This window comes from Rattus rattus, chromosome X, assembly GCF_011064425.1.
Source record: "Rattus rattus isolate New Zealand chromosome X, Rrattus_CSIRO_v1, whole genome shotgun sequence".
In the NCBI taxonomy this organism is placed as follows: domain Eukaryota; kingdom Metazoa; phylum Chordata; class Mammalia; order Rodentia; family Muridae; genus Rattus; species Rattus rattus.
The window spans coordinates 38,468,187-38,493,703 of NC_046172.1; positions in this window are offsets into that span (position 1 = coordinate 38,468,187).

The window sequence follows — 25,517 nt, forward strand, 5'->3', positions numbered from 1 at the left end:
GTAAATTCTTGATTTTAAGATAACAGCCATGTGGATTTGATGAGCTCTACTAATGGCGAGTTTAACTGACTGAAATATATAAAACAAATCTCAGTGCGAGCACACTCATTAGGCTTCCTGAGCAACTGTGTGGAGTGAGGTGATCCAAATATGGTCACTATTAACATACCAATAACATCAGTTAATCACCTTTCATGTTATTTTATAATGAGGAAGAAGAGTGCCTAATATTTAATGTGTACATGGCTTTAACCTCATACATCTAAATGGTGATTTCCCCAATAATAGTGGTAAACTAGAGAAGGCATTTATATCAGTACTCTTAAGCTAATCAGTAATGTCTGATAGCTTTAAGGAAAGGCTACTCTCGTCTCTGGTCAGAGAGGTTTATCCTACCCCTAAAATATCCAGTCAACCTCTTAACTCTGTGGCATTTGGTGACTTTCTTTGCAGAATTCTTGGGAAGTCTGAATAACGTACACCTTTTCATTGAACATCATCTAATAAGCTTCTATAAAACCCACCACATACTCTCAACTCATCTTAGCACCATCCCCCTTTCTCCTGGGTGTTGCCTTGATATCAGTCTCTCCCTTTTCCAATTCAACATCTCCATCTCTGCTGTCACATATTTTTCCAGAATACAGATATAGGGAGTTTATAGTTCTTATTATAGATAATAAGGTCCTATCAGGTAATCTTTGGAGCTGACAGAGACCCGTTATATTTGAGAAGTAGACACATGCTCCCTTCCTTAACCTAGAAACTATATCCAATTTATAAACACTTGAAATGCCAATTTAATTTAATTTTCTAAAATAAACCTGTAAAGTTTATTCTAATATGCCCACATTGCAGTCAGAGACCTGGCAATTGGACTAGGAAGATTGCAGTGTAGGTTATAAAATCCGTTTTTCAAGATTTTGGCAGAGCTTTGTTCCCATGACAAATACTTCATGCTATGCCTGGATATTTTTTCCTTGTTCAAGGAAATGTGGACAATGGCTATGTAAAGAAGTTTTAGAGAAATTAAAGCTCACAACCTAGAACAAATACTCCTTCTCCTTCTCCCTCTCCCTCTCCCTCTCCCTCTCTGATAATTAAAAGGCCATGCACTTCACCCCTCTGATCAAGTGGATGGTTTACTACTGGTTTATTACTCTGGTCCTAAGAGTATCAATACGGACTGGATCATATACAATGTTCTTCAATTCAGTCACTAGAAATCAAATGATCTCATCATTTATGTCTATATCTATACACATAAAGAAGAACTAATAGAGAAAACTTATCTGGGGAAAGCCAGCTATGCTATTTGAAGAAAACTTAGGTTGCTGACTGATGTTGCCTTTATTCAATATAAGATATGGAAATTCTATACACTGAAGAAGCATTAGATGATAAAGAATAGTGTGAGGGAAGTTTCTTCCTAAACATGGTAGTAGGGATAGTCAACTTCAACCAAAGGGTTATGACCCTTTACCCTCTTCTGTCCAAGGAAGTTCCAACTGGTACCTTTGCCCAATAGTGCCTCACATCTTCCCTTTTAGCTAAAATTTCCTTTAATCTAATTCCTCTTACCAAGATAGCCAGGCAAACATATTTGCAACCAATTAGATGACATACATTAAGCCTTTACATCAGAGAGCAGAAGCAAGAAAGATAAAATTAGTACTCAAGCCATCTGCATTGAAGCTGGTTATCAAAAATTGAGTGTTCTCTTCTTTCATTCATAGACCTTCATAGCTCAACACAACACTGAAGAAGAATCAAAACTTGGACAACCATTAATCCTTTGGAAATGTGTTTTAATTACTATTTGCTCTCCCCAACACACCACATACTGTATGACTAATGGAAGCTAGGAAAAACTGTTGAAAACTAATGAGGCATAGCCATACCATGCTTCCACTACCCAAGCTATTGATAGGTTTTACTTGTTGCACAACGCAGTAACTGCATCTTGCTATTTGATCAAATGTGGCTAGGCATTCCCCCATGGGTAAGGCACATCAGGAGTTCCTCTTTGCTCATGACAACCTCGGAAGTTTCCCTTCTGAATATTGGCTCCCTAAAGTGTCATTTTTCTCATAGATACACCATTTGCTATTAAAGAAGGGTCATCAGAATTTCTATTTGGTCAAAAGTAGACTTTAGGTCTCTAACTTCCTATATTCCCTATCTGTCCAGGGATCTTGAAATTTGCCTTTTGTCCAAAGTGAACTGAAACTTGCCCTTCTGATCAAAGGATTCTCAGAGCATCTACTTCCATTCATGTGGGCCTTAGGCTTATTTATGCCACTACTGGAGGGCATTAGTACCTTTCTCTCTGACTGAGACCACTAAGGAAACATAAGAGTGACTGAAGAGACATCAAAAAACTTTTCTCTGAGCTGTCAGAGCCCTAAATTTACATCATGTGCCTTCATATTAGTCATCAGTATAAAGAGGCATCATCCTTCATGTATATACTTGTACAACTGATCATATGCTTCAAGAAAATATAGATATTAAGACTGCTATCCAGACTGCTGAAGAATGCTCAGCTTGGTAACAGACCTGGCAGAGTATGCCTAGAAAAGAGAACATTCTAAACTGTGGTGAAGTTTTGGAAACTGATTAGGAATTGTCAGGATTTCTCTATATATTTCAAACTAACCCGTGACCCCCATCTTCAGCCCTAAGTGGTCTGAGACTTTGCTATTCTCTCTAACTCTGTAATAATAGTCTTCCATTCCTAAAGATTATTGCTTAGACCATAACTTTCTGTATAATTTGACAGGAGATGTGCTCTACCTCTAACCAAGAGAGCCTGATATGAACCTGTCTGACTGAGGTGCCTGAGATCATCCATCTTCACCTGCCCAAAGCCTCAGACAATTCACCTCCAGCCCACAAGGCCTTCAAAAATTACCTTTTCTCACCAGGGTAGAGTCCAATACTCTCTTTTTGTTAAAGGAGTTTTGAACCTTCCACTTTTGATCAAGTGTCCCAAATTTATCACCGTTCTGAAAGGAATATCAGAACTATTTCTTTTGTCTTCTCAAACACACACACACACACTATATATATATATATATATATATATATATATATATATATATATATATATACATTCTTTCTTTGCTAAAGTGGGATTTAGGCCATGTATCTCTGCCCATACTACTCTTAGAAATTTAGTTTCATTCAAAAAGTCTTATCCCTTTAAGGGGCCAGTAAACCTAATGCCCAAGGCAGCCCGAACCTTTCCTCTTTTGCCCAAGGAGGGTTCAGACCTATCATCTCTGTATAAAAGGGCTATAGATTTTGCTCCATTAACTATAGTAGCCTCAGATATTTACAATTGTCTGGTATAGTCTTCTAACTCGTACCTATAGTCTACTGCATTACCCTTGTGAACAAACAGGCCTCAGGATTACCTCATTTGACCCAGGACTTTGTAAACCTTTCTTTTCTACCTTCTTCTTCTGACAAATGAAATCAAAATCTGTCTTACTTTCACCAAAAGATTATGGGACCAAGTTGACTTTGGTCAACTCTGGTTTTCTGTCTCTGAACCCCAACATAGCAAGCAAATCTTGAAACTTAGGACATGTCCTTTAATCCAGTCACTAGAAATGAAACGACTCCATCCTTCCTGCCAATTCCCAGATGGTGAACACAATTTTGAGGAGAAAATCAAGTTGAGAGTAACCTTTCAACCTAGCAAAATAATGCAATGATTGCTGCCTTACCTACCACACAGCCCACATGAGATATAGATATTCTCAACAGTGAAGAGTTGGAAGCTGATGAAGCTGTCTTGAAACATTCCTCTGCTCCACAAAGCATTCACTTTCTGCCTTCCCAAGGGAAAATCTGCTTTCCTCTTTTGCTTAATATAGCCAGAGACTTTATCCCTCTGACAAAATATTGCAGAAGTGCAACTCATAATATGTGTGCTTCAATGCTTCCCCTCATATCCAAGACTTCTTATACCTTGCTACTTTACTGAATAGAATGTCAGATATACCCCCTTTGCCCCCATGGTGTCTCACCTGCCCCCATCAAATCTATGGAAATTCACATATTTAACTCTAATAAAAGTGGGCTTCATACATTGTCTTTGTGATCAAGCAAATCTCATATATACAGCATATGCTTATCAGATTTTAGAAATAGAACTTCTAACCTACATATTCTGGAAAGTACTCTTCTGACTAAAGAGCATTCAGAACATTCTGGACCAAGGTCCCAAGAGTCGTAAGGTGAGGATAATTCAGGCTACTACCTTCAATCTGGTCACACAAAAATAGAAAGGTCCTGCCCTACATCCTGAGAACTGTATAGATGAACATAAACTTGAGGGTGACACTGATCTAGAAACTACCACAGAATTTCTTAGAAGAATTCTAAAACTTCTGTCATGCCTGCCAGAGACATTCAGAAGATATGTATTTTACACTGTGATTTTGAGTTGAAAAAATGATAGAGTATTGTGTGTCCTAAATACAATCACCACAATGTATAGACATTCTAGCCTTTGATGGAAAATTAGAAGCTTATGGGGTGGGGCTTGGAATTCACTGGCTGTACATGATCTAGGAGGTTCATCTTGTGGCAAAGAGGGAACAGAACTTTTTAACTCTACCTTCCCAGACATAGCAGTTTCATACTATAGAGTCCTCAGATCTTCACCCTTTGCAAAGAGGTCTTCAAATATTTCTCTTCTGGCACTGATGCTTTGTATTTCCCCTTTTTCCTATCTCCCTAGGCATGCCTCAGACCTCTTACTTCTGACTTGTGTATCCCTAAACCCACTTCTCTGACTCTGTGGGTTAAAGGCATTAAGCTTTGCTTATGAGTGCTCCAATAATGTCCTTGCAAGTCATGGGTGCCTCAGACATACTTGTTTTGACCGATGGAGCCTCAGACCACCATCTCTGGCTTAAGAGACCACAGATCAACCCCATTTAGTGAGTATCAGTGCTACCATGCCCATCTAAAATAGCCTTTTATTTTTTTTTCTTCTGATGAAAAGTGTATCAAATTTTCACCTCTGCTCAAGATTTCATATTTACTTGCTATAACCAATGTAGACTGGAGCATTTTCCTTCCCCCTCTGGTATGAAGTTTCAGTCCAAGATAACAAGACAATATAGAAGTGAAGTAATGATAATTCTATCCAGTAATCACAAATTGAATGACCCCATTCTTTGCATCCAGATCTGTATGGTTAAAGATACCTTGAGGAGATGACAAAAACATGGATATCCACTCAGGCATCTGGACTCATGTTCAGATTGCTGTCCAGACTCCTGAAGATGCCATAAATGACATGGATATTCTTCTGCTGGTATGTTTGTCATGTTCGTTCTTGTTTTCCTGTTGTTTAAGTTTAGAAGAGAAACTTGAGGTTTTCATGTTATGTTAATTATTTCTTAATATTATAAATCAGATACCAGTTCTTAAAGATTTAACATTTTCTACGCAGCAGTCAACAGTATACATACACTCTTACATACTATTTCAAAGAAATATCACTATATGTGTACTATTTTGTAAATTTCCTTATTTAACCAAAGTAGTCAGATGAAAGGTAATGAGATTATGCTCAAAGTTATGTTTCCTGCAGTGTTTTAAGTTTTCCATACGGTGACCAATTTTTTATACCAATTGGAGATTTATCCTGACTGATGTATCTTGGAATGATAGATATGAAAATTGAGTTTGCATGGAAAAATCTTTCAACAGTATAAATACTTCCAATAGCATTAGAACCTAGTGGATTTTGAGTCTAAATTCCAGTTACACATTAATTACTGAAGCAATAAATAGTGTTAGATTTTCAGACTTTAGTACCTTTAAAGTAGCAAAAAATAAAACAGAAAGTATATTTACTAATGCAAATCAATCTATATACTTCTAATGTGCATTTAATCAAAAATGTAGTTTGTGTGTCTGTGCATGTATGTGTGCATGCAGTCCAGATATTATTTTAGAGTTCTATGCTTTATATCTATTAATTTTTGTGCTGAAAATTTAGGTGAAATAATTTTTATTTTATTTTATTTTATTCACCTTATATCCCAATATCAGCCCCCCCTCTACTCCCTCATGCAGATCCTTCCCTCATTCCTCCCTCCCCACACATACATACTCTATCCACCTTTCAGCTTGCACATCAGATCTCAGCAGTACTAGGCTCATCCTTTCCCACTGAGGCCAGGCAAATGGGTCCAGCTGTGGGAACAGGATCCACACACGGGTAACAGAATCAAGGACAGCACCCTCTCCAGTCACCATTGGGGGCCCGTAAAAAGACCAAACTTCACATCTGTTACATATGTGCAGAGGCCCAAGTCTAACCCATGCTCATTCTTTGGTTGATGATTCATTCTCTGGGAGCCCCCAGTGTTCCAGGTTAGTTGACTCTTTTGGTCTTCTTATAGAGTCCCTGACCCCTTTGGGTCCTTCAATCCTTACCCCAACTCTTCCACAAGACTCCACAAACTCCACCTAATGTTTGACTGTGGCTCTCTACATCTGTTTCCATTGGTTACTACTAGGTGGATGCAAGCTTAGCTTTTTCTCTAAACCAACTTGACTTGGTGTTCTTATATGCTTCCACTCCCCTTCTAGCCCACAAACTGGAGGTAAGGGAGAAAAAAGGTTAATAGGAAAAAGGGGGTTGTGTGATCTGCTTAGTACTAGTTTTTTGTGGCAATTTTACTCTTTTTTTAGGGTACCAGTGGTTTAGTTCAATAACAAACACCAAACACAATTTAGTAGTAGCGGTGCAATCCATCAGAAACTACAAGGCTCCTCTAAATCAGCATGAGTCAGCAGAAGTGGCCAGAATCAGTTAGACTGTCACAAGAAGTTCTTTGATGCCTTTCTACAATGTGAAGAACAGCAAAAACCAGTGAAGAAGTGAAGACAAGCAAAGTGTTCTTGAGCCAATGAAGACCTTGGAAGAAGCAAGACCAGCAAACCATTGCATGGCCAGTGAAGACCAGTGAAACCCAGCCAAGAAGCCAGACCATCAAAGCATCATGTGACCAGTGAAGACCAGTGAAGTGTTGTACAGCAAGGAAAGATCAGGGAAGACCAGCAAAGACCAGTAAGGATGTGAGACCACTGAAGTATTGTATGGCCAGAAAAGACTAGCAAACCATGGTCGGCAAAGAATAGCTATAATGGTGTGATGCTCTTAAGAACCAATACCCGTTGTCTCTCTTAACCACTCATCTATGAGGCCCCTTGCGATTTCAATACTCTGATTGCTCTCTTACATTCAGTATTTTAATTTTCAAATGCCAAGCTTTATATCAATCACTATCTGGCTTTAGGTTGTTATGGTTCTATTTACAGCCCAACCCAATCTCTGTAAAAAGTCAGAAAATGCTTCTGCAGGAACTTTATTGTCTTAGTAAATGAGGGAGGATCTTTTCCCAAGCTCCTCATTCATAACTCAAGCTCTTAAAGCCATAAAACAACATTGTTCAATTATAACATCATCAGATTGGTCTTGTTCTTGGAAGTCAGCATAATACCCTTCACCAAGAAGTTGATCTTTAGCAACATTTATCCCCCATGATAAATTATGTTATTCTATTTTTGTGGCTTTGTGCCTCCACCATGACAACCATTGTACTTGTAGACCAGTTTCTAGCTCATCTGACACTAATCCTTTCCAGTCTTGGTGAATAATTCTATGCTGTAAATCCCAGTAACTTAACATTACTTTAATAAATGAAGGATGTAAACTACACACTACAATATCTTCTTTAAAAATCCTTTGAATCTAGTATTTCTTTTGGATGCCATGTCAACCGATTATTAGCATGACCACTATCATTAGTAGGCATATGCTTCACAAAGACTGGAAAGGCTGAAAGTGACTGTGCAGCCCCAAGCAAATCCCCTAACAGTACACTTAGCTCAACACTAACGCTTTGGGCCAGTACTGATTCCTGCTCTTCTTGGCTCCTTGTCTCACAGAGGTACTCTGGGCACCTGGTAGTAAAATATATGAAGCCTAGTTTGCTTCCCTCTCTCATTGTGTGGTAAATTCCCAGTTTCAGACACAAAGCTTATACCCTGGTGCTCTATTCCCACTGGCTCTCTTTGCTTTCCAAGCACTTCTACCTCTAGAGGCAACTCTGAAACCTTTTAACACGAACAACAAATTGAGTTTTCAAGTTTCCCACCACAATTTTTTACAGTGTTATACACGAAATTATGAAGTAATACCAGAAAATCCCCTCCATTAGCAAGACAGGAGCTACCCAGCCACAGTTGCTGCTATTTGGTCTACCTCCTTAAACAACCTTGCCATCCCATCAAAACTTGCCTTTTCCTCTATTACATTAGAAACAAAGTTACCCATTATGCTTAAACCACATTAGGCTTAAGTTCTCTAAATCTACTTTATTTAAGGTTCATAAATGCTTCAAACTCTATTCTAGGCCATTGACCAGAGAAAGAATGTTAACAGGAAAAGGAGGTTGTGGACCAGTTTACTAGTAGTTCTTTGGGGCAATTCCACTCTCTATTGTCAGGAAATTATTGATCTAGTTCAATAGAAAATACCAAGTAACAGTAACAAATATCAGTAACAGCATCTCAATCCAGCAAGAACTACGGGGTTCCACCAAATTGGCATGAGTCAGTGGAAGCAGCCAGAATCAGCTGGAATATTACTAGAAGTTATTTGGTGCATTTCTCTCTACAAAGTGAAAAACCAACAAAAGACAAGCCAAAAAAAAAAAAAAAAAGTAAAAGACATGAAACCAGTGATGCATTGCATAGCCAGTTAATACCAAAAGCATTGCGTAGCCAAAGAAGACTACTAAAGAACAATGAAACCCAGTGAAGAATACAGACTACTGAAACCAGTGAAGCATTCTGTTCTATCACAATGCAAGAGCAACCTTGAAGTTCATGGAGTTCCATTTATACTCTCTCCAAACATCACTTGCCCACTCAAGCATCTGATCCAGCAAAACAACACATGCTCTCTCATATGTCTGCTTCAGCAAAACATCCTCTCACAAGACAGCTTCCAGAAAACATCAAGTGACATGACCATGTTTCCAAAGAAATGGGAAATTTCAACTTCAGTTGGACCCTCTCAGAGGACAGATATACTAAACTCCTATAGGTGAGCAACAGCCTCAAGAACAGTCCGCACTCCAATTGTTGGAGAACCCAAATGAAGACCAAGCTCTGTGTCTGCTACTTGTGTATAAGAAGCATAGGTCCAGTTTATGCTCACTCTTTTGTTGGTGATTCAGTCTCTGAGAGCCCACAAGAGTGCAAGTTAGTTGACTCTATTGGTCTTCCTGTGGCATTTCTATCCTTTTCAGGTCCCTTAATCCTTCCCCTAACTCTTCCACAAGACTCTTAGAGTTCCATCTAATGTTTCAGTGCAAGTCTCTGCACCTATTTCCATTGGCTACTATGTGGAACTTCTCAGAGGACAATTTTGCTAGGTTCCTATCTGCAAGCTTAACTGAGTATCATTAATAGTCTCAAGGATTGATTCTTGCAGTTTGGATGGATCTCAAATGAGAGAGTCATTGGTTGGCAACACCTTTCATCTCTGCTCTATCTTTGTCCTTGTAGATCTTATAGGTGGGCCATATTTTGGGTTGAAGGTTTTTTAGGTAGGTTACTTACCTTATCCCTCCACTGGGAGTCCATCCTGAGTACAGAAAGTGGCTATTTCAGGATCAATAGTTCCCACAGCTAGGTGTCTCAGCTAGAATGACCCCCATAGTCCCTAACAAGACTTCCTCCATCCCAGGTCTCGGGTGCTCCTAAACATTGCACCCCCACCACCAATTTCCATTCTCTTGGATCTGTGCCCCTCACCATCCTCTCTCCCACACATCCACCTCCATTATCTATTTTATTTCCCCTTCTGAGGAAGATTCAAGCATTCTCCCTTGTGCCCTCCTTGTCATTTGGTTTCTTTGAGCCTGTTGATTATAGCATGGTTATCCTGTAATTCGTGGTTTATATCCAACTTATAAATAAGTATATGCTATGTATGCAATTTTAGGTTTGGTTACCTAATTTAAGATGATATTCATGTGCCTTCAAAATTCATGATGTCTTTGTTGTTTTTTGTTGTTGTTGTTTTATGAAATATTTTTATTAGGTTATTTTTATTTATATTTCAAATATTATTCCTTTCCCAGATTCCTGTCCATAAGCCTCCCATCCCCTCCCCCTTCTTCTATAAGGGTGTTCCCTCTCCCAAACCACCCCCTCCCTCCTCCCAGTCCTGACATTCCCCTATACTGGGGGGTCCAGCCTTGGCAGGACCAAGGACTTCTCCCATTTGGTGCCCAACCAGGCCATTCTTTGGCATAGGGGCATGTCTAAGAACCCTTTTGTAAGAGCTGGAGGTTCTAAGGATTCCTAGAGCAAAGGGTACGTTCTTATGCCCTTCTTACTTGGCCCACCTTACTCTGGGACCTTCCTCACGCTGATACTTTTCCATTTGCCCAAGAGAACTGAAGAAGAAGAAGAAGAAGAAGAAGAAGAAGAAGAAGAAGAAGAAGAAGAAGAAGAAGAAGAAGAAGAAGAAGAAGAAGAAGAAGAAGAAGAAGAAGAAGAAGATCCCAGACATTCCCTTTCTCTTCTTCAGTGGGTCCTCAGACAAGACTGTCAAACTAAGATGTCTGAATCCTTCCAGTCTGAGAGTGTGAGCCTCAGATCTTGTACCCAGTAAGTCCACAAGCATAAGCTAAGTAACTGGGTTTCTGGTTAAGGGACCCTCAAATCTATACACTCAAATTTTGTTTGGATCATTAGGTTTGGCACTTGGGATTGAACCCTCAGTCCCAGGCTTGATGAATAGGTGTTCTTCCATTCTCCCATACCTTTTAAAATATTCTTATTCTATGTGTAATGGTATTTTGATTGCATACATGTCTATGTCTCATGCACATGCCTGGTGCCGGCAGAGACCAGACGAGGTCATCAGATTCCTCTGTGTCTGGAGTCACAGATGGCTGTGAGCCACTATGTGGGTTGCTGGGAGTCAAGCCCAGATCCTCTGAAAGAACAACCAGTGCTCTTAAGTGATAAGCCATTTCTTCAGGTCCCTGCAAATTCCATTTTAATTGGTTCTCTAGACCATTGGCTAGAGATCAGTCCAAGCTGTTTTTAAGGCCACCTGTGGTTTTCCATCTTTTATAATCCTGAAGTGTTTTGACCTGAACATTTTCAAGTCCAATAAACTTGCCAGTCAGAAACTTGAAAACTCTTAAATTGTGCTTTCCAACAATTGAGTTAATTGCACAATAGTTTTATGTGATGATAACAATGAAAAATGAAAAAGAAATGTGTTACCAGACAGAAAGCATGAATTGTCTGCATACGTAAAAGTGATCATACAAGAGTCTTTCCAGAATCTTTATTTGAATGTCTGTTAAGTAACTCTTTAACCTACATTTATAATCCTCTTCCCTTGAGAAAGAAAAGAAAGCATTTATCTATGTCTAAAACCCTTCTCTGAGCTTCTTCTTGAAGTATATGGGAACTAGCACAGAGACACATAACTGGACATTGTGCGGAGTGAGAGACTTTGGAGCACTCTCAGTCCTAAATGGGAGGTCCTCAACAAAGCCCTCCCTTGGGGTTAAAGGAGATATGTGCAAGAGGAGGTAGAAAGACTGTCAGAGTCAAAGGAGGTAGATGCCCACCTCCCAGAAGCAGTGTTTTCCAGAAACAACAGGACTGATTCACATATGAACTTACAAAGATTGGTAATAAGAACTGTACAGGTTCAAGTCAAATGGGATCCCATCACTGAGAATAGGGAGGGGACAAGGGCTCTCACCCCTACCCAAGAAGCAAGATGTCTGCAATAAATACCTTCTGGGAAAGAGAGAATCAGTTTTCTCCAGTAGTGTCGCTGGGTATTCCAATCACTCTCTGGAGCAGGCCCATGCTTTTTGTTTCATTTTGGTTTGTCATTGTTTTGTCTTACTAGCTCTTTGGGCTTTTTTATTTTGTTCTGTTTTGTTTTGCTGTGTTTTGTTTTTTGGTTTGATTTTCATTTTGTGGATTTTTTGAAATAGAGAAAAAGAACATAAAATTGTGTAGATAGAGAAGTGGGGAATCTCGAAGTAGCAGAGAAGGGGAAATATATAATTTTTTAAAAAAAGAAAACAAGAACAACAGCAGCAGCAACAACAACAAAAACCCTCTTTCTTTTCTGCTTAACAAGTGTCTCAATGCTAAAAGAATTTATTTCAATTCTCCACGACAATTACAAGTTTAAGCAATGTGACACAAGGTGGCAGTGTTTACCTGTGGTTTTCATTTACACACAGGGAGGAGGACAAAGCTCAAAGGAACATTAAAATTTGTACTGGTAACAAACATGCAATGATTACATCAGAGAACTGTCTACAAGCTTTAAGTATGCAACCCATTTTTCAACTTAAAAATAGTTCATATTTATCTTTTTCTTCATTTATGTGAATAGAGCCACTTGATTAGAAAAATTATATCTATTCTGACAAAGAGAACAAGTTATTTTAATGAATATTAAAATGTTCAAATTAGCATGTAATATTAGTAAATGATGGTTTTTATTCAGTATTTTCTTTGTTTCTTTAATAAATTATTTCCTAGTATTTGTGCCTTACAGCCTGACATGGATAAACAGAATATGCTAATGACAACACTGTGCAAGAAAATACACATGCCCACAGACAAAGGACCACAATGTTTTCAAACACATTCAAAAATCTTGGTGCACCCATTTAGGCAAGTTGAAAATTAACGCAAAAGAATTGTATCTAGTTAAAATTCAACTCCTGAGCTTTAGATCTATGGAGCTAGTTAGGCTCGCTTCTTCCAAGTTGTAAGAATTTTGAAGAATTAAAAATACATATGTATTCCCCTCAGGCTCTCAGAACACTGTGGAAGAAGAAACTAAAAGAGTGCAAGAGCTGGAGCACATAGAGAAAACCAAGGAAACAAGACCTTCTAAACACAACAGGAAAGAAACAGTTTTGAACTCACAAACTCAGAGACTGAGGCAGCATGCACAAGGCCTGCACAGGTCTGCACCAGATGTGAGTCCTGGAGGTGAAAGGGGAAGTAGACATATGCCCCTATAGATAACCTAGTATGGTATATTCTAATCCTTTAGAAGCATGTCTGTTTTCTAATGAAAGACAGAAAGCGGATAGATCTAGATGGGAAGAAAGCAGAGAGAAGGAAAACCATAATCAGGATATATTTTATGATGTGAAAAAACTCTATTTTCTTTTTTATTATTTTTGTTACACTCCAGATTGCATTCCCCTCTCAGTCCACCCTCCAACAGTTCCATATCTGATATGTCCTCCCCACCTCCGCTGTCTCCAGGAGGATGTTCCCATCCCACCCACCACAGGAACCCCACATACCACATCTGCCCTACCCATCCCACCAAACCCTAAACTCCCTGGAGCCTTCAGTCTCTTAAGAGTTAGATGCATCTTCTGTCACTGAATCCAGATCCAGGAGTCCTCTGCTGTATATGTGCTGGTGGCCTCATCTCAGCTGGTGTATAGTGCCTGGTTGGTGAGCGAGTTTCTGAGTGATCTCAGTGTCTAAGTTAATTGCCCCTGAAGATCCTCTTACAGGCTTGCCCTCCTCAGCTTCCTCCAGCTTTTCCCCAATTCAACCAGAGGGGTCAGCAGCTTCTGTTCATTGGTTGGGTGCATATATCTGCCTGCATCTGACTCTTTTGGCTGCTTGTTGGGTCTTTTGGAGGGCAGTCATGATAGGTCCCTTTTTGTGAGTGCTCCATAGCCTCAGTAATAGTGTCAGTCCTTGGGGCCTCCCCTTGAGCTGGATCCCAAGCTTTTCTTCAGGATCTTCTCCATTTCCATCCCTGCAGCTTTTCTTTTTTCGGACAAAAGAAGAAAGAATGGAAACAGGCTATCTTGGGAGGTAAGAGGTTGGAAGGACCCTTCAGAATTTACAAGAGACATGGGAGGTGAAAGATTCTCAGGACTCAAAGAGAAGGACCCTAGATGAAAAGCCCTACAGCACAGAGAGAGAAGTTGTAGAGCTTACCTCCAGCAGAAAGACAATGCATCAAATGAGGTTTGTGGTTGTTTTCCCAGTCAAAGCTCTGACCCATAATTGGTCCTGTCTGAAAAATTTATTTACTTTTTTTCTATGTTTTTTTTAACAGGATATATTTTTATTTATTTTTATTTACATTACAAATGTTATCCACTTTCCTAGTTTCGCATCCATAACCCGCCTATTCTATCCCCCTCCCTGTTCTGTGAGGTATCCCCCACAACCACCCACACCTTCCTGCCTCCTCACCCTGATATTCCTGTACACTGCGGGGTCCGGCATTGGCAGGACCAAGGGCTTCTCCTCCCACTGGTGCCCAACAAGGCCATCCTCTGCTACATATGTAGCTGGAGCCACGGGTCTTTCCATGCGTACTCTCTAGGGAGTTTAGTCCTTAGGAGCTCGGGTTGGTTGGTATAGTTGTTCTTATGGGGTTGAAGTCCCATCAACTCCCTTCATCCTTTCTCTAACTCCTCCGATGGGGAACCCATTCTGAGTTCAATTGTTGGATGCTAGCATTTGCCTCTGTATATGTCATGCTTTGGCAGAACCTCTCAGGAGACAACTATATCAGGTTCCTATCAATATGCACTTCTTGGCTTCATCAATATTGTCTGGGTTCTGTGGCTGTATGTATATGGGCTAGATCAGCAGGTGGGGCACGCTCTGAATGGTCATGCCTTCAGTCTCTGCTCCAAACCTTGTCTCCATATTTCCTCCCATGAATATTTTTGTTTCTCCTTTTAAGGACTAAAGCAATCAAACTTTAGTCATCCTTCTTCAACATCATGTGGCCTGTAGGTTATATCTTGAGTAATTTGAGCTTTGGAGCTAATATCCACTTATAAGTGAATGCATACTATGTGTGGTTTTGTTTGTTTTTTTTTTTTTTTTGTGTGTGTGTGTGTGTGTGTGTGGGTGGGTGGGTGAGAGTGTGTATGTGGGTGTGCGTGAGTGTGAGTGAGTGTGTTTGTGTGTGTGTGTGTGTGTGTGTGTGTGTGTGTGAGGTACAGAGCCCAGTGTCAGTCCATGTATAGTCTTTTGTTAGTGGCTTAGGCCCTGAAGCTCTGGTAGGTTGGCATTGTTGTTCATATGGGTCTCAAGCCCATTCAAGCTCTTTCAGTCCTTTCTCTGATGAACTAAATGGATTTAACAGATATCTAGATGTGTGTGTGTGTGTGTGTGTGTGTGTGTGTGTGTGTGTGTGTGTCTGTGTGTGAATGTGTGATTGGGATACTTCATTCAGCATATTTTATATTTCCACACATTTGCCTATGAATTTCATGAAGTCATAGGTTTTAATGATGACTAGTACTCCATTGTGTAGAAGAACCACATTTTCTATATCCATTCCTCTGTTGAAGGATATTTGGGTTCTTTCCAGCTTCAAGCTATCATAAATAAGGGTGCTATGAACATAGCAGAGCATATGTCCTTGCTGGCATGTTGGAGCATTTACTTTGGGTATACAGGAGTGGTATAGCTGGTCCCTCAGGAAGTACCATGGCAAATTTTCTGAGGAACCTCCAGGCTGAATTCCAGAGTTGTTGTACCTGATTGCTATCCCACCAACACTGAAAGAGTATTCCTCTTTCTCCACATAATCCAAAACATCTGCTGTCACCTGAGGTTTTTTTTTCTTTTCTTTTTCTCCATCTTTATTAAATTGAGTACTTCTTATTACATTTCAATTGTTATTACATTTCCCGGTTTCCAGGCCAACATCTCCCTATCCCCTCTCAAACCTCTTCTACATGGGTGTTCCCTTCCCCATCCTGCCCCCATTACCACCCTTCCCCCAACAATCATGTTCACTGGGGGTTCAGTCATGGCAGGAACAAGGGCTTCCCCTTCCACTGGTGCTCTTACTAGGCTATTCATTGCTACCTACGAGGTTAGAGCCCAGCGTCAGTCCATGTATAGTCTTTTGGTTAGTGGCTTAGGCCCTGGAAGCTCTGGTAGGTTGGCATTGTTGTTCATATGGGGTCTCAAGCCCATTCAAGCTCTTTCAGTCCTTTCTCTAATGAACTAAATGGATTTAACAGATATCTAGATGTGTGTGTGTGTGTGTGCGCGTGTGTGTGTAAAACAGTTATAATTTTCACCACCTGATTCTGGAGAATTAATGAAGGACAGGATAAATTTGACTAAACATGCATTTGAGGCATAGTAAGTACTTCAAGAAATATAATAATAATCATTTACCTGAGTGGTCATTGATGTTTTTAAATTCTAGACTTTTGATGTACATTTATTGATTTTGTGTACAAGCACAGACTTACAGGAAAATAGGAGAACATATGTGGCTTGTGTGTGTGGATATCAGAGGACAAGTCAAGGAAGTCTTAAAGCTTGAAAGTAAACACCTTTACCCACTAAGACATCTCCTGGCCCTAGTGAATTCTGATCCCTTTTAAATTATGTATATAGTGTACCAAGAAGGAAGTTTCTAGATCCAAAGCTTTCTCTGTTCAGTGCCATCACATATCAAATGGAACACTGAAGCAATTATTGTCCTCTTGTTGTACATTTTATATCCATTATTTCTCATATCATAGATTGTATACATTATTACTATCAACAGAAAAAATAGGATTTTAGCATACCTATTGCATTGCTTTGAGTATTTCATATAGTCTCTAAAACAAACCTATGAACTCTATTCTAATGTGCTCCATTTATAGTTAAAGACTTGACAGTTGGACTAGGAAGATTGAGTTGTAAGTCATGAAATCCTCCATTCAGTATTTCTGTAGTTCTTTGTCTATTCCCATGGCCCAATCACTTGTTAATAATCCATACTATAGCTGGATAATTTTTTCCTTGTATAAGGAGATACAGACACCAACTATGTATAGAGGTTTAGGAGAAGCTTACTGGAAGTTACAGCTCACAACCTACAAGGAGTTTTCTCTCTCTCTTTGTCTTTTTTCTCCCTCTCTCTCTCTCTCTCTGTCTCTCTCTATCTCTGTCCCTTCCTCCCTCCCTCTGATTTTTCAAAGACCATTTCAGGTGCACCTCACCTAACCTAGGTCCAAGAGTAAGAACTCCAGAATCTACTTCCACAAATTCTCCTCTTCAGTGGAATTCTTCAACATACTCAGGTTCCAAATCTACATCTTTGTGTAACCACTGCTTATAATACATTCAGTTCACTAAGCATAACTCAGTCTTTGAGTTCCATATTTATTTGATTATTGTATTACTCATGATGAAGCTCCAACATGGAAGCTATAGATACTATCTTATTTATCATTGTCATCTCATCATTGTCTTCTTCATAATCACCACAATCAAAATCATCACTATCATGACCATTATAATCTTATTAATCTTCATGACCATCTCATTTATCATATTAATCAGCATCAATTTCACTCATTTTATTATCACCATCATCATCCCAACCATAGCACCATAGTCCTCATCACAGTATCATCACTACCATCACTATCATCATCTTATTACTCTTTACCATCACCACAGTCTTCTCATCATCACCATGACAATCACCACCAGAACTACTATCATCAATTTATTAATATTTACTATCAACAGATACTATGTGCATTACCATCATTTCCATCTTCTTTGCCATCTCTATAATCACAGCCATCAGAATTATCATTAACACTACAATCATATTTATCATTAAAACTGAGCATTGTCTTTATTATCATCATGTTCTCCATCACCATCTTCACTGTCAACATCCTCATCACTACTATCAGCATCATTGAAATAGACATCATCATCATGATTATTGCTATCATTTGCCATCACCATCATTTTCATAAGCAGATTTCCTTTCCTGAAGCCAAAATCTAGCTGTGCTTACTTGAAAGCTATTGTGGAAAATGGTGATGTTCTACTACATTTATTGGACTCTGCTCTCAGAAGAAAATAAAACCAAGATTGCTACTATTAATGAATGACCAGAATCCCCACATTCCTTTTTCCAGAGTTCTGTTGACTTCAATGAATAGTTCATGTCACTTCTATCTTCTCTGGCCTGTTTCTGATGTAATGTTTTGTGAATCATTTTGCACCTGAAATAGATTTCATGTCTTAGTGTATGGATTTGGGAATGGGACTTATAGATCACAAGAAAAGGAGCACAAGACATCCTGATTAAAGAAGATCAATCTGAAGAGACCAGAAGCCAAACAAGTCCCTTCTGCTCCTGCCAATGAAGACTGATGCACAAACATGTTGAATGGAGAAAGGTGGTGCCTGCAAACCCCTAATTCTAGATGAGTTATCTCAAGACTTCTTTTTGTCTAATGGGATGACTTTTTGTCATGTTTAAAGCTTTATTCTTTTCCTTACCTTTTTTCTGATTCACATGTAAGTGAGCTTAAAGGATTTGTCAAAATACATACACTATCGACTTATATTCAATGATGAAGTAAAAGTATTTGGGATGCACAACCACTCCTACCACTGTGTTTTGCTCTGTTTTTTTTCCCTTTTTCTTATGGGCACATGTGGTGTGAATGTGTGTTTGCATGTGCTTTAAGATCCTGTGAGTAGGTGAGTGCACCCTTATGAACATGTGTGGAAACAGAAGACTTATAACTTAACCAATTTCTCTTCTAATTCCTTGACCAGGGTCTCTCAATCAATCCCAGGTCTCACTGATACAAATAGTCTTCATATCAAGTTTACTCCATGAAACCCTTGTCTCTGCCTTCTGAGACTGAGATTTGGAAATGATAGCCATGCTTAGCTGGCAATTTTGTTGGTTCTGGGTGTATAAACTCCTGTCCTCTTGCTTGTTTAATGAGCACTTTAACCACTAAACCATTCCCCCAGCCCTATCACTGTATTTTAATTAATAAGCATTATGTTTTACAATAAACCTGGCAGTTGGTATCTTGTTTAAAATGAATGACACAAGCATTGAGCTAATATTGACTAAGAGTTGTCCAAATGTTTGTCTAAAATCTGAGAAATGTTAGATAATGTGCAATGTAATAATGGAGAAGTGAGTATCTTTCTATTCCTTATTTGCCATGATCTTTGGAATTTCCTCTAATAAACTTTCAGAGGAAATATTACTAGTATCTCATGGTGATTGCTTTTATCTAAGATGTCATAATTTATCATTCGAACATTCCTCTTTATTACTGTAAGTGTTCTACCACCACCAAATTTCAAAATATAAAGGGAAAGATAAATTTGTGCTATTTTTTTCTTGTTTATTTGGGAAAAAATATCTAGTTTTCAAACTCCTTGCAAAGGTTACCAATGAAGCCTTGTGGATAATTTCGAATTCTCTTATACTTCAATGTATTTTGAGTGCTTGTATTTTTTATGTATTTCCATCATTCATTTCTTGCCAAAGATGTATACATAATTGGATATTCTACCAGAGTTTTCTTTTGAGCCTCAACCATGAAAATTTACAAGCACTTGGGAAACTGTAGTGCATTATCCTTTGTTGTTGTTGTTGTTGCTTTACTTTCACTAGAAAAGCTTGCTTATTTCAGTTTGGGTCTGGAATATCCCCTGCAAGCATATATAGTCAAGGTTTCATCCCCTTATCTAGATTCATTACTGTTGCTGTTTAAAATATGCTGATAAAAGCAACTTTGGGGAGAAAAGGTTTTATATCACCTTATAGTCCTGGGACTTGTTCCAACATTATGGGGAAGCCAAGACCAGAACTTTAAATGGATAATCACATAACAACCACTGTCAAAAACAAAGAGAAACAAATGCATATTTGCTTGCTTACTTGGTTGTGTTTGGTTAAGTTTCTCCACTGTTAAATGTTCCATGTTTCCCCTACCTAGGGTACTACCCACAGTAGGCTGGGCCTTTTCACACTAAGCAGCTTAATTCAAACAAGGCTACAGACATGCACAGAGATCAACTCAGTATAAACAATCTTCACTTAGACTCTCTAATCAAGTAATTCTTGGGTGTGTTGAACTAAAAAAGCTAACCATTACAGTCCCAGCATAACAGTATTCAGAGGTGGTGCCTTTGAAATGCCTGCATCATACGGGCCCTGACCTTGGTATCGATTGAGTCATACAGTGTGCATGGTCTGTTGGAAGATGATAGAAACTTAATAGTCGAGATTTAGATGTGGGAACCTTGAAGGCTATCTTTTTTCCCTGGTGGTCTCTCGTCCCCCTCCCTTGCTGTCTTCATCCCATTGTGTTCTCTTGCCATGATATCCTGCCTCACCTGAGGTGACCAACACCAGAGCCAAATTAATATGGATGAAATTTTTGAAATTTCTTCAAATTAGCATTTGTTTATAGTGAGGGGGGAGGCTGCCTAACATAATGGGTGGTCATGATGAAAATAATGATGATGGGAAAAAGTATCAGACTTTTGTTAAATGCCTGCATGTCTCTGCCTCTGCGGTGTTGTTATTCTTAATCCTTGGACTCTGGGTGAATTCTCTGTTCACTGCCGTGCCACAAATTGTGTTTCCAATTCTCTGCTTTCCAGGTCTTTTAAAAAAATCTCCTTCTCACCGATACACGCATTTTCACATAGGAGAAAAAAATCCCATGAACTAATTTGCACGAAAGAAAATGATAATTTTCAGATTCAATATTTCACTGTCTTCCTAGCTGACTCCTCCTTCATACCCAGATTCAATTTTTTTAACATGTGGGTGAATATATCTAGCTTTATTAGCCATGAATTTTGGAAGAATGTATTATACACATAGCTTTGTGTGTGTGTGTGTGTGTGTGTGTGTGTGTGTGTGTGTGTACATACATATACACATATTTAAAAATACACTATGTACAGAAAACTTCAGAACTGCCTTTTCCTTATTTAGTATAAATATTAGTTACTAGAGGTAGGACCCTCAACCCTGTAATTCTGTACAATGGAGAACTGTTTCAAGCTTTTTACATTTTTAGTTTAACCATTTAAAATAATTATAACTAATTCTGTGGCCTTGAATATTAACCTCAATCACTGAATCATGATACTTGATATATATAAAAATAAGTATTGTTCTGAAGATAGGATCACTTTTTGTGTTGCTGGGATCTCACACGTGTTAGGGACATACTCTCCCAATTATACCCCTAGGCCTTTTTTTGTGAGACAGGGTCTTGTTACCCAGGCTGGATTCTAACTTGCACTCCTCCAATTTTGGCCAGTCAGCCTTGAGATTCATGGGAACATGGGCTTATTTGTTTTGTTTCAAAAATGTATTAAACTTTTAAAAAGTTTTTCTGTATACTTTTCAAACGTCTTTGACTTCAACATTGTTGGACCAATTCTTTACTTCACAACTTTTCAAATTCTTTTCTCAAAGAATTTATATTACTTTTGAACTCAAGGAGTTACAATCACCCAATGCCTCATGAAAATATTTTTCCTATTAGTTTGAATTCTTGCTCAAGCAGATTTATGGGTCTAAGGTAAGATTTTCATGCTAAATTGTACATTGAACAGATAGATATTATATTTTACATATTACTGGACAGGCTATATTCATGGTGTATTTTTATCAATAGCAAAGTACTGATCGGAGTTTCAAATGAGAATAAACTGCTAGGAGACAACTGAAGATGATTCTGGAACATTCCATAAACCAAAAGATCTGTAAACATCCACACTAACTCCAGCTCATGATTATTTCCTTCTTTGGAGTGTTTGTTGTTTAAGCTTCCATGCACTGTGTACTTGGTGAGACAGTCCTCCAGATCACTGGTTCTTTGGAAAGTTGAGTCAAGTTCATCACTGAGGGAAGGGAAGAAGGAAGAAGCTTTACTGGCAGAGCAAATGCCTTCTTGCAGTGTAAATGACTTTCTCACGGATCAGCAAGATATTTACCATCACTTGAGCCCATTATGTGCAAAGGATAGTGGTTCTGAATGAAATAAAGTTAAAAGATATTTTCTAAACTTCATATTATGAAAGCTGTGCCCTTTCTTCCCATTAAGCAGGAAGAATTGCATAAAACATGAGAACAATATCCCTAGCATGAATAAATGATATAGATAATGGGCTTATTTTAAACAAGACACATATGCCTAAAGCAGAGTGTGACAATCACTTTCAGAGTGAACACATTATATGATAAACAGATGATTGCATAATATATCCTATGATCTTTGCTGTAAAATAGGGCTGATCCTTCAAATGGCCCACTTCTAAATACTGCTGCATTGGAGACTGTGATTATTAGTTTTGCTAACTTGAAACAGGTGAGAATCACCTGATTAGAGAATCTCAATGAAAAATGTTTACATTGGTTTGAGCTGCGGGCATGACTGTAATAAGATTGTTTTAATCAAAGGACTCAAAGTCAGCTGTCCATGAAAGCTACATCCTTGAAGCTCCTTGCCTAAATTGCAGTCATGCCACCAAAGAGCCTCATCCTCCCTACTAATTGTTTACTGTCTACTGCCTTGAAGAGGGACTTGGAAGTCTTATAACTTTTTGAGCTTGGGGTGTCTTCTAATTCCATCACTTCTATGAGCCCTTTAAATGTCATTAGCTTCATGAATTTTGAATCTCCTTTCCCCCTCCAGGAGGAAATGCTTAAGGTGAGAGGAACTAGGTACACAACAGTGACCCTAATCTTCTGGCATACTTGTCACTATTAACCTAGTTTTCGAGGGTGAAAAATAAATAGAAGTAGAAGAAGATCAAATGCGTAAGTAATAAGATTTTGTGATTTATACTATGATCCCTGATAAATAGGAAGGAAGAAAGACACTGCTTTCATAATATGAAATTTAGAGTACATCTTTTAACTTTATTTCATGAAGAATCACTCTACCTTGTACATCATGGGCTGAAGTGGTGGTAGATAGCCTGCTTATTCTCAAGGAAGCCACTCATACTACATGAAGGCATTTGCTCTGTCTGCAAATCTGGCACCTTTCTCTCTTCCTGCAGTGATAATTTGAATCTGTGTTCAAAATTCACTCCTATTTTGGAATCATGGATTACCTCAAACTCAAGGTAAAATAGTGGGTTTTTTCCTTGTCATTTTTTCTGTTGTTCTATTTAAACCACAATATTTTAGCAGAAGCATAGAACTGTGAAAGCTTTCTGATACCACAATGAGTTATTGAGGTAATCAAAGTAAAAAAAGGAAAGATTGGATTTTGATCACAGTTGGAAGGATCCCAATATGCTTGGTTAGACCTGTGGCTTTCAGCACAGTGGATTCTAGTATAACATGGCGAACTTAAATTTTTTTCACTTGATTTCTGGGAGGCAAAGAAGGAAATAAGTAGAAACTACAGTCTCACTATATCCGTCAGAGTTCTTCCTCTGGATACCAAATGACTTCCCAGAAGATTCTATCTCCTACATGTTCTGTTTATCAATAGCTCACAGTGTGAAGCCACTAAAATTTCAAGAGAACAGATGCTATCCCTCATGGTGAGTTCCTTGCAAATATATCCCTTAATTTATCCTTTTGCAAGATAGATAATAAGATTGCCTTGCCAGCAATCCCATGCTAAATACATTGTGCTGTTCTGACCTAAGATAATATGGGTACAATAATGAACACAGTACAACTCTTGCTTCTAAAGACTATCAACTCAAGTGATCTATTCAGGCCTATTTAATCATTTAATGAATATATCATATTTGCTACATGTCTTACAAACTAACTCAGATGATTATAGTTAGTCTGCGTCAAATTCTCTTAATTTGAAGTTACAGAAGGTTACAATTTGGAGGAAAAATGAAGCTTCTGGTGTTTTCATTATTGTTATCCAAGCTGAAGCTGACAAGATATTTGCATCATGTGTGGCAGAGGTGACTGATTTGTCCTCTTGGGACTCAAGAAGGACCACGTCTTTTTATTATTATTATTATTGTTGTTGTTGTTGTTGGGTATTTTTGATTTACATTTCAAATGTTATTCCTTTCCCAGTTTCCCAGCCATAAGTCCCCAATCCTATCCCCCTACTCTTCTTCTATAAGGGTGTTCCCCTTCCCCAACCACTCCCCCTCTTTCCTCCCCGCTGTCATGTCCCTACACTGGGGCATCCAGCCTTGGCAGAAACAAGGGCTTCTCCTTCCACTGGTACCCAACAAGGCCATTCTTTGCTACATATACAGTTGGAGCAATGGGTCAGTCCATGTGTACTCTTTGAGTAATGATTTAGTCCCTGGGAGTTCTGGTTGTTTGGCATTGTTGTTCTTATAGGGTTGCAAGCCCCTTCAACTCCTTCAATCCTTTCTCTAGTTCCTCCAATGGTGATCCCATTCTCAGTTTAATGGTTTGCTGCTAGCATTCACCTCTGTATTTGTCACGCTCTGGCTAAGCTTCAGGAGACAGCTATATCGGCTCCCAATCCTTGTAATTTTTTACTTCCATCAATATTATTTAGTATTGGTGGTTGTATATATATGGGCTATATCCCCAGTTGGGGCAGGCTATGAATGGCCATTCCTTCAGTCTCTGCTGCAAACTTTCTCTCCATATCCCCTCCTATGAATATTTTATACCCCCTTTTAAGAAGGAGCATTGGCACTTTGGTTGTCCCCCTTCTTGAGCTTCATGTGGTCTGTGGATTGTATCTTGGGTAGTTCATGCTTTTGGGCTAATATCCACTTATCAGTGAGTGCATACCATGTGTGTTCTTTTGTGACTGGGTTACTTCACTCAGGTTGATATTTTTCTAGTTCCATCCATTTGCCTATGAATTTCATGAAGTCATTGTTTTTTATGGCTGAGTACTATTCCATTGTGTAAATTTACCACATTTTCTGTATCCATTCCTCTGTTGAAGAGCTTCTGGGTTCTTTCCAGCTTCTGGCTATTATAAATACAGGTGTTATGAACACAGTGGTGTATGTGTCTTTCTTTTATGTTGGAGCATCATTTGGGTATATGTCCAGGAATGGTATAGCTGGAACCTCATGTAGTGTGTAATGTACAATTTCTCAGGAACCTCCAGACTGATTTCCAGAGTGGTTGTACCAGTTTGCAATACCAGCAACAATGGAGGAGTGTTTGTTTTTCTCCACATCCTCGCCAGCATCTGTTGTCACCTGAGGTATTGATAGTAGCCATTCTGACTGATGTGAGGTAGAATCTCAGGCTTGTTTTGATTTGCCTCTGCCCGATGACTAAGGACATTGAACATTTTTTAGGTACTTCTCAGCCATTCAATATTCCTCAGCTGAGAATTTTTTGTTTAGCTCTCACCCTCCCTGACCTCAAGTAGTATTACAGAGCAACAGTGATAAAAACTGTATGGTATTGGTACAGAGACAGGCAGGTAGATCAATGGAATAGAATTGAAGACCAGAAATGAACTCAGACACGTATGGTCACTTGATCTTTGACAAAGAAGCTAAAATCATTCAATGGAAAAAAGATAGCATTTTCAACAAATGGTGCTGGTTTAACTGGAGGTCAGCATGTAGAAGAATGCAGATCCATCCATTCTTATCTCCCTGTACAAAGCTTAAGT